Here is a 10,458-nt window from a genome sequence, read left to right as displayed (position 1 = left end):
CATAGGAGCCCAGACTGGGAGACTTTGCCTTGCGGTGCAGCCTGTGCGGTCTCCAAAGAGGTTTGGGAGTGCGAGAGCCATGTGGGGCGAGTCGTGCCGGGAAAGGGGCAAGGCTGCAGAATGGGGGTCGTGGCGTGGCATGGCTCTGCCCCTCCTGCTGCACTGGGAGCTGTCAGCAGAGCACCCAGGCAGGGAGGGAGGCGGAGGGGCGACGGGGCTGGCACTGCGGAGCTGGAGCAGATGGTGGCATGCAGGTGAGGACAGCGGGTGCCAGCAGCTCCTGCGCTTCTGGGAGGCACTGGTGGTGTGGGAGCCCCGGTGCTCCCAGCTCTGTCTTGACTGCACAGTGCGGTACAAAGTCCTGTGGGCTCACCCAAGAGAAGGCCTCAGGGCCAGATCCCTGCCCGGGGACCTGCGGAGAGCTCCTCGTGGCAGTAGTGCCTGCAGCACGAAGTGGTGAGAGCTGCCCCTGGGAGCACCAGGGACTGCTACATGCTTGGCAGAGCTCCGCACTGCTTCAGGGCCTTTGCATGCCTCATTTACCTCCAAGGTGTGAGGGGAGCAGCCCAAGCTACATGTCAAATTTTTTAAGGGCAAATACTCAAGACATAATTGTGATGGAGAGCATAGAAGTGCACAGGCCCTGTTGAAGAGCGCTGATATGTGAGTGTTTCAGAGCAGGCACGGGCACAGGAGCTGTGCAAGAAGACCATGGTGCCTGTGGGAACCTTGCATGAGCACAATGCCTATTAAGGTACTAATGCTAACAAGCATTGCTTGTTTTTCTCACGGTATATTTTGACAAAGAAGTCTGTACTTGATTGTTTTGCTTTATTTTAAACTTGTGGTTGATATAAACACATTATAGCTTCTGTTTTCTTTCTTCTGTGATTGGAGCAAGAAGATCTCTCAATAAAATGTTTTTTTTTTTCTTTCAAAGTTGTTTTTATTATTGCCTTTTCCATATCAATTGCGTTACTCATTCCATGTGGTGCTGACATCTGAGGGCCTCAGTGCATTGTCTTTGTGTGTATCTCCACTGCTGCCTGGCAAGGAAGAATGCAAAAACTTAAACCATAGATTCACAGTGTTGGAGACAGAAAAGTCTGTGGTCAGATCACTACTGCTGGACAGTACTTCATCAGTACAGTTGTTCCCCACTAAATATCCCTGTTACACACCAGCTAGCTGAAGCTCACACCAATGCAAAGAAAGGGAGGCAGCAAGCCCCTTGTAGCAAACAGTATTGTCTGCAGGAATTGCTTTCCTGTTATTTCCTACAGAAACTTTGTATTTGGTGTAGCTAGTTGCAGGGAAAGCAAGCACCTATCCTGGAAACCCCTGCCCCCTTCAGCCAGGCAGTCCTGGCTGCTGCGCTCAGTTATTTTGATCAAAGTAATCACCCACCCATCATTTGAGAAACAACCAGCTGGTGTGAAGGCATTAAAGCCTGGGCTGGGGGTCAGGTGTATGGGAGAGGTTTGATAGCTGGGGGGAAACTATGGAGCTTTCACTTTATGGTGCTTGTGGCCGGAGACATCACCCCCAGGAGCACTATGATGTGACCATGAGAGCAGGTAAGGCCAGCAGCTCTGCTCTGCTGTCTTCCTCATGGTTCAGGCTTGGTGTCTGGGCTAGTTGGATGGGTGAAGCCAGGATTAAGGCTGAGCTTTTTCCTCCATGACTTCCTGCTGCTGGAGTTTCGCTGTGGCTTTTTCTGTAATTATGGATTAAAGCATAAGCATCAGGTTTGCAGAGATGCAGGAAGGTAGTCAATGTATTTATCAAAAATTTACAAGCAGTTCTTTTACTAGCTTCTGGTAAAATTTGATTAGAAAAGAAAACTGTTAATTCCTGGGGTATTTTTAGCTCACGTAGAAAGCAAGACTCGTAGCTGACTGTTGCATGTGGGTATGTTTGCTCTCCTTGTAGCTGTTTTGCTCTCCCCAAAGAGAAGGTTACTGAGGCTTGAAATGCGGTAAGTGTAAACTGTGGGGAAAAGATGTGTGAAATGAGAGTTATGCTTGTGCAGGTTTGTATGGAGGAGCAAACAAACACTTATTGATACAGGAAAGCATGAAAGACTGCTTAAATCAGAAGCTGGGTATCTGCCGACTTAGTGGTCCCTGGGAGCAGAAAGGCTGGTATTTGTGCAGTTTGAGGATGTATGTTATGCTAGAATTTGTTCAAATACCGATTGTTATCGTGAGTTCTATTTACATTACAGCGTTCAAGTAAATCTCAGTCTAAGACGCCTCTTTTTGCTGGGATACAACGTCCCTTTCTGCCTCACTGGGGACCATGGGGTGCTTGAGGAGGGGAACGTGCTGTCTGTGGGGTGTTGTGCTGTGACTGTATTATCTCGAGTCAGATGTATCATCCTTTTGCTTTACAAGGCTCTGCTCTGTATAACAAACGGGGGCTGAATTTCAGGTCTATTTTGTGTACCCCCTGTCTGTGTGAATGCTTTCAGTGACATTAGGACTGGGCAGAACATGCTGTGTGCTGAATGCTGGTGGTGGAAAGAAATGCCTCAAGTTAGGGCAGAACTTCAGATCTTTGCTGATCCCTGAATGTGCTTCATTTTAGGCTCCTGTTGTCAACTTGGAGACGAATCTCTCTATTCAGGAGGCTGAGAACGAGACTTGGTGATGCTTGGGTCTTGCACAGCAGTGCATCTATCATGCCTGTGTGTTGTCCCCCATAGAAAACTGCTTCTAACTTGGTTGAGGGTTGCAGCAGCTAACTGGGAGGACAAGGGCCTCAGGCTTGCTAACAGCCTGCTCTGGGCTTGTCTGAAGTATGAATCTTGCATAAAGTAAAATATCATCCTCTTGTGACTCAATTTATCCTCCCAATAATGTTTATCTTGTTTGCTCCAGCATGCTTTCTGTTGAGTATTGCCTGTTAATTGAGTTTCTGGCCTTCAGTTTGTAGTTAAGTTTTAAACAAATACAGTTTTCTTTTTATGTTATACAAAAGTCATCATCTATCCCACGATTAATTTTTTATGTCACTGGCAGTCTGTGTTCTGCTTTGACCCCTGCTGGGGAATGCGTGGCTGGAAAGAGCAGCTGAGCAATTAGGGAGGATTTCTTCTCCTGGAGAAGAGCAGATACCAGCCTGGTGTGTCTGACATGGAGCTCTATTAACATTGCGCAGGACGGGGAGGTGATGTGCCCCAGCTGCTCTGGCAGCCTGGTGACAGTGTCTGGAAGGGAAAATGCTTTCTGTGTTTACCTGCTGCTGGTCCTAGTGCAGCGCTGCTGCCCTCCAGGCAGGGTTTAACAGCAGTTCCCATCAAAGCCCTCCTCTGTTTTGGTGGTGCTCAGCTTTTGCTAGGACATGTGCTGATGCAGCCTGAAGTTGCAAAATGCCAACTGTCTTTCTTCATGCTTCTGACTGAGGATCTGATGTCCTACAGGAGTGGTAGAGAGCTGTGTAGTTTTGTGTTGTTTTTTTTTTTTTTTTTTTTTTTTTTTTTACAATTGGGAAGGATGTTTATGCTCCAACCTCGTAAAGCAAAGGGTGTCTTCCTTCATGTGGCCACACAAAGCATAGCCTGAGAGAGATGTACAGAGCACAAACAGGGAGCTTGTAATGTCCTGAGATGATGAACAGAACAGGAAGTGGGAGAGAAATGGTTCCTTTCCTTTCAGACACTTCTGTGGAAAAAAGATCCATCAAGGGTAAATGAATACCAAGCTCCCGGCTCTGTCTGAGTGAGCCTTGAGCCAAGGGAGGGCACGCGGACGTGGGAAGTGCTGCTCTGCTCACCCTGCTCCTGCCTCCCGCCTGAACAACTGCACTTGCGTGGGCATCACTTGTCCCCGAGGAGCTGGGAGGAGCACGCTGCCCTGCAGATACATTCTGCGCAGGCAGGGAAGGGTTCGTGGGTTGTGAGTGCATCCACGGGCAGCATCAGAAACACCCTTTCCTTCTGCCCCACTAATGTTACAGGGAAAATGCTGCGTGGTGTTTCAGTGGCTGCTGCTTTCTCAGTGAGCTGTGCTGGATGACCCTTAGGAAGGATGCATACACACATAATTAAAGCCAATCTCCACCCCAAGGCCAGAGCTGTGTTTGGAAACCATTATTCCCTGACGCACAGTCTCTTTTTTCCATTTCAGCCAAGAAATGCCCAGCCAAGCTGTGTACATGCTGCAACTGCCCTGCTGCAGAGAAAGTCCTCCATTAGTTGAAGTAGGGGAAAAAGTCTTCCAGGATCTTTTGCAAGTGCTTTAGCAATCTGTTTTGCAAGGGCTCAGACTTTTTATTTCCTAGCTGACTCCACCTGAGCCCCTGATCATGCTACCCCTTTTATAGTCTAGAGATGATCAAGTCACATTTGAATGCCCCTCTCAGGAGGGGAGCAGGGGGTCTGGCTGGCTCCTCCACTCATTTGAGACCTCTCGCCCCATGTGTGGGGCCCAGGGGCTCTGCAGCATGCAGCTTCCCTGAGCAGAGCCGCACAGGGCGAGCTGCAGGTCGACCTGTCAGGGTGGCCGGCTGTGCTCGGAAGCCTCCCAGCCTTTGGAAAATGAGAGCTTTGTTCCAAGACCTTCCCGGCGGAGGCTGGAATCTTCTCTGGACCGGCCGCCTGCCACAAGAATGCTGTCTCCGTCGCTGGCGTGGGGTCTGCTGCACCCCTGGCTCTGGGGCACAGGAGGTGCCAGCGACTGCCAGAGCCCGCAGGAGGCCTGGCCCTGTCTCCTCGCGGCGCATCGGCGTGATGGATCTGTCTGCTCCTGCCAGCGCGGGGGCATCAGCGCTCTGCTGCACAGTGGGTGCTGCTTGCAGCCTGCCAAGATCTGGAGAGCCGCGAGCAATCAGCAAACAGTCCCACTTTTCTGCAGAAATGTGCACAGCCTGGAAATTCGCTGGTGTTGGTAACATTTTTCCTTTAGAGACAAACAGGAGACGGTTGCCAAGTCGTTGCTCTGGCAAGGAGACGGAGGAAAGCCAGGATGTGGCTGGAAGGAGCCATGCCTGATGGCAGCCAGCATGGGCTGGGGCTTCTGGCTGTCTGTGGGACCTGGCTCTCCACTCCCACCTATACGTGCAGGGAGCCGCTTGGTTTGAGACCCTCTGTGGTTGCACTGCATGCGTCGGACCCAGTTTACAGAAGAAAGATCTGCTGGGAGCAATAGAAAGCAGCATGAGATGGCTGTGAGTCACATCGCACAAAGTGACCTCGGTGGTGTACTCTGCCCTGATCCGGTGTGTGCCTGGGGAGGATGCTCTGACTTGCTTGTCCCAACTGCACCCATGAATCTCAGATCACCCTAGGGTGTGCAACTCCCCGCTTTTGTGTGAGGAAGCCAAGTGGCCCTATCACAAAGTGCTTCCTAAACGGTAGCCTGTGCCCTGACAAAGTGCTCTGGCTGTCCCTGCTGCTGGCAGGGTCCCTGCCAAGGTGGTGTCCCTCATGGGGCTGCTGTCGGCGACAACCCTACCCTGCACTGTGGAGCACTGAAATGCTGACCTTTCCTCTAGGCTCTTGTCCACACAAATCCAAGTTTATGGGTCCTGATGGCCAGAATGGGATGTTCTGAGACCTCAGTCCATGTGCCAGACAGCTGCCACAGAACAGGTACTGATGGGCCATTTGTGCCTCAGCAAGGAGTGTTTCACAAATAATAAGAAAGGAAGATAACAAAAACAGATATGTTGACAGAGGCTTTCTGGGTGCGTGTGCCCTTGTTTCAGTGCTGATGGCAATCAGCTGGTCCCATTGCTGGTCCTACACTGCTGCCAGGAATCCTAAATGTGAAGGTACCTCGGTACAGTCACTAAAAGTGTTCTGTTTAGTTCAGCTTGGGGAACGTTTTACTGTTTGCAACCTATGCCTTTGAGCTTCACTATCTCAGTCTGACCTTCACCAAACTCTTGAGTTGTTAATGTGGTTGAGAGATTAATTTGCTAGAAGGGGTGGTGCTGTGTATTAATAAATTATAGCCCCAGCAGGATTGTGGAGAGCAAGTCTCCACTGTTTCTTGAAAAGAAATGGAGAGATTGGGGCGTTTGTCTTTGGCAGGCAGGCAAGCATGTGCACAGGCTCTCACATACAGTGCTCATAACTACATTAGACTACACAAAGAATGAACTACAATTTCTTTAGCCAAAGCAAATGATGCCTTTAAACCAGCTGTCCTCCAGGGTGGGTGATCACACCCAGCCCAGATGGTCTCCTTAGTTGTTTCACAGCAGGGGTAAATCATGGATTTGGAGAAGACTGAGCTTGTTTGTGGAAGGTCCAAGGTAATTTAGTATGTGGCCATGTGTGATCTAAATTGGGCTTAAATTGGGGAGTAACGGTTAATCTTAAATCTTGTTTCTGAGGGTAAAACTGACTGAGATGAATGCTAGGCTTTTTTGGTTTTGAGGGTCATTAATTTTGGCAATGGTGTCTAATATGGTGCACATCAGGAGGGATGGATCTGCAGACCCAGGTTTGATTTGCTTTTTAAGTCAAAGCCATGGGTTTATTTGCTGAGCAAGATGCTCTGTACCAAATAAAATCCCATTACTTAGGGTTTCCCAAGCTGCTGCCAGGAAGCTCTGCAGGTAGCTCTAAGGGGGTGCTCACACTCCTGGGAGATGTTGGGACGTGGAAGCTGAACCCTCACAGAAACCGTAAAGGGGTGTAGTGCGGCAGGGTGAGGGGCAGCGCTGCCAGAGCAGCACAGAGCGTGCGTGGTGCTGAGGGTTGTGCTGTCCCCACCACCCTGGGGCGTGGGCTCAGCTGAGCACCTATGGGGATGGGACCTTCTCAGCATCCTGTGGTGTGGGGCTGGGGCCATGGATCTGCTGCCAGCCCAGGTCTGAGAGAGGCATGTGGCAACTGTGGGCAGCCGAGATGACATGTGTAAGGTTTCATGTTAAATGGTCTCAATAAAATGTTAATACTAGGCTAAATGTTTATAAAAGTGTCTCCCCCTGAGTTAATACCTGCCAGAGAGCTGAGGCATAATTATGGGTGATACTACTTTAATTATTAAACATTGTGCTGCCCAGCTGAATTACTGTAGCCCCTAACCGCCTTCTCCAGAGTGTTTACAATTTCTTCACCATTTCATATTCTTCCCTCTCACTCACCCTAAATGTTTATTTAATAATCCTGAAAGACCTTTTAAGCTTCCTGGGTTTAATGTTTGCTAAACACCCTGTCACTTCCACTTCTATTGATAATTCCCGGGCTGCTGTGGAGCAGCCGGGACTCCGCTCGGCCTGAGGGCCTCTGCTGCAGGCTGGGGGCAGGCTCTGGCCCTGCGGCTTCCACCCCCGGGGGCCGGAGAGCCCCGCTCCTTCCTGGGAGCAGGGCTAATGGGGGGTAGAGGGGGGCTGGAAGCAGCCACACCAGCCCTGGATCAGCAGCTCAGAGCTGCCTTGCTGGGTTCAGCAGGGTGGGAGAAGGGGCGAAGGTCCCAGGACGGACACTGGGCAGCACAGACGTCTGTGGGCAGCCTCGCGTACGGGCTGTGCATGGAGCGCCAGTGTACGGAGCTGCTGGCTGGATAATCTCGCCTTTGCAGCGCATTACCTCAGTCTCTAAACTCTCTTTGTACTCCGGCAGTATTGGTTTCAGCAAATTCATTTTCCTTCACAAAAGCTTTTGGTTACTTTGGGATTAGGGACTGTTAGAGTTCATTGTTTTCCCGAGCTGCCTTGTTTTGCTGTACTGTTTAGACGCCTGGTCTGTAGGAACTTAATCTCCCTTCTCCTCCAGCGGTTCTGTTCTGTGAAAATCTGTTCTCTGCTCTGGTGCAAATTGTTGATGGGAGATAGCAGTGGGTCTTTCTGCTTCTATTTAACGTGTCAGCAGAGAAAGACATCTGCTTGCAATTACGTGTAGAGCCTTGCTGAAGGATTGGCGTGGTAGATTTTAAAAGATAATAGGAAATCTTTATCAATTCATAATTCCTTGTGTCATACAAAGGAACATATTTCACTTAAAATATTCATCTTTTTTATTTTATGTGTACAAAATTAAAGGATAAACCATGAGATTGATATCAAGGGAAAATGCTGTGTGCTCTGTGAAGAGGCAGCCTTGTGTTTCCCCCACAAAAGCCCCACAGAGCTGGAGAGAGCAGACCTGGGGTGCGGGAGCTCTGTGATGGCCTGCCAAGGTGCATTTAGAAATGTTTTGCTGCTTACAAGCACAGCTTTACAGCGCTCTCAAACACAAACTGTCCCCAACACAGTGCTCAAAGCACTGCAATCCCCTAAAAGCAGCGAATGGCTGCAGGAGAGCTGCTGGGGTTCAGTACCTCTCCCAAGCCAGCGAGCAGCCCCTGCTGCACAGCCCAAGTGGCGTGGGACAAAACGGTGCCTCTTTGTCTTTCCTGGCCCCACAGCTGGTGCTGGTGGCAGGGATGGATGGATGGACACCTGGGGCAGCTGTGGGGAACATGCTCGGGGAGCAGAGATCAGGCCTGGGAATGCAGAGTGGGCATCCTGCATCCAGCAGCACTGCGGGAGGCTCACCCCTGACCTCTTCCATCCTCCTGTGGTGTGGTGGGAGCGCCTGCTGGGGTGCAGTGAGGGGCTGCTCCCCCGGCCCCCGGGGGCTGCTCCTGGCTGGCTGTGAGCTGCCTGGCAGAGCGCTGTCAGCGCAGCTATTCTTGGCCTTCCTTGGCTGATTCGTTAGCCCTCTGGGAGTCTGCTGTAATCTCCTCTGTGATTAAGGGTCTCCAAGCATGTTCAACACCATTAAAGAAACAAGAAAATAATAATAGTGATCTGTGCTCAGGAATGCTCCTGAGTGGAATCAGAATTGCATTCACTGCCTTCTGGCTAAGAAAGCTACTCATGCTTCAGCTCTAGCAGATTAGCAAGAGCTGGATCCCCTGGCTCGGAGAGCTTTCTGTGCAGCTTTTCTGTTTCTATTTCCCACAGTGTGCTCCTCTACTTGGACGTGGATTCTCATCTTTGGGGAGAGGTGGAGGGATATGTGGGACCACAGGAGGCAGCAGGTCCTCTCTGTGAGAGTGGGAAAGAGACAAATGCCATTGCCAGGAGATACCATGAGGTCCAGGTCCTGGCAGCTGGTCTCCTTGCTGATGTGCGAACACTCTCCCTGTTCCCAGTGCATTCAGACAACAAACGTGGGGCTGCCCCTGGGCCAGATTTTGAAGAGTCTAATTCTTTGGGCACAATGGGAAACTCTGAGGCAACAGGCAAAAGTGCAAATTTAGAGCAAAAGGGAGGCAACTGTGGCGTGGGCATGAAGCGCGCAGTGTGTGGCAGCTGTTGCTCTGTGCCTTGCTGCTGGAAGCCTCTCCTTTCCTGACCACTAGTCCTGCAGAGCCATGTGGGCTGGCATAACAAAAGGCGTGCGACAGTGTGCAAGGTTTTTGTGAGCATCTCTCACCCAGAAGCAGCGGGGTGCTGTGTGCTGCTATCAGGTCGTGTTTGTCTATACCTATGGACACCAGTTACTGTCTGCAGGTGTGTGCTGGAGGGAGCTGTCAGACTTGGTGGGGGGCAGAGAAGGGATTATGAGGGACCCTCAACGGGGTCCTCTTTCCAGAGGTGCCCAGGGGAAGTTGTCTGGGGTAGGGACAGCTCAGGGCTTTGGGGAGAGCTCAGTCTGGCCAAGCTGGGGGTGTTTGGGATGGCTCTGCCAGTGCATCTGGCCTGCTCTGAGGGTGCTAAATGTCTTCTGCCTCTGACAGCACTACCAGTGTGCAAGTGTGTGGCAGCACACAAATCTTGGTTAAGGCAGGGAAAAAGCGCGTGACGGGGAACGCAGCCTAGGTAAGCTGCAGGCCAGTCCAGGACATTGTCCGATTTCGGGGTACAGCAGCTGCTCAGGCTGAGGCTCCTGGCACACGGGCAGGAGCCTCTGGCATGTCCCCGTGGCCCTGCTGGTATGTGACACAGGCTGCCAGGCTCCCTGTGCCGAGGATGTTCACTTCTTGCAGTGGAGGAACAGTCTGGTTTCATTTTAAGCTCCCAGATGTTGGTCATGTTACCAACATTTCTTTCTACTGAAGCAAATTCAAAATATCTATTTTTCTTTAAGGTTTCAGACGTGAGACGTGGGGAAGTTCATGTCTGTACAGCTCGTGACCACAATGTAGAGCAGCCCTGTCCTGGCCGGGGTGTGCTGTGGCATCCTGCCCCGATCCCACCACCTCCCCTCTGGCTTGTGCATGGGGTCTGTGGGACTGGGTGTGCTGGGGCGGGGTGGGCAGCCCTGGGTGCACCCTGACCTCAGCTGGGACACCAGCCCTGGGTGTGGAGGCAAGATGGACGTGTCCCCAGCAGTCCCCTCCAGCTGCAGCTGTCTAAATCCCCATCTGCCTGTAAACCAGGGCCTTGGAGCTTGGCTCCCAAGTAGGCGCCAAGGCTGTGCAATCAAACTGCATGGGGAAGATGCTCCTGAGGGGAGACTCAGCCCTAAAGCAGGTTCATGTGGTCTTGCCAGCTGATGGCTGCAGGACTCTTAAA

General features: G+C 51.3%; 1 protein-coding gene across 1 annotated transcript in view; it reads left to right on the top strand.

Moving 5' to 3' along the window:
- The first annotated feature begins 1,425 nt into the window (after window positions 1-1,425).
- ZMAT4 (zinc finger matrin-type 4) overlaps window positions 1,426-10,458 on the top strand; it is an 87,810-nt gene continuing 78,777 nt past the window's right edge. Inside the window, exon 1 of the mRNA XM_040538380.1 lies at window positions 1,426-1,577. The gene's annotated coding sequence lies outside the window, so the exon portion shown is untranslated. The remainder of the gene's footprint in view (window positions 1,578-10,458) is intronic.

Source organism: Cygnus olor, chromosome 27 (assembly GCF_009769625.2).
Source record: "Cygnus olor isolate bCygOlo1 chromosome 27, bCygOlo1.pri.v2, whole genome shotgun sequence".
Classification (NCBI taxonomy): Eukaryota; Metazoa; Chordata; class Aves; order Anseriformes; family Anatidae; genus Cygnus; species Cygnus olor.
Note: the sequence above shows the minus strand (reverse complement) of the source record. Positions and strands in the feature narration are given on the sequence as shown.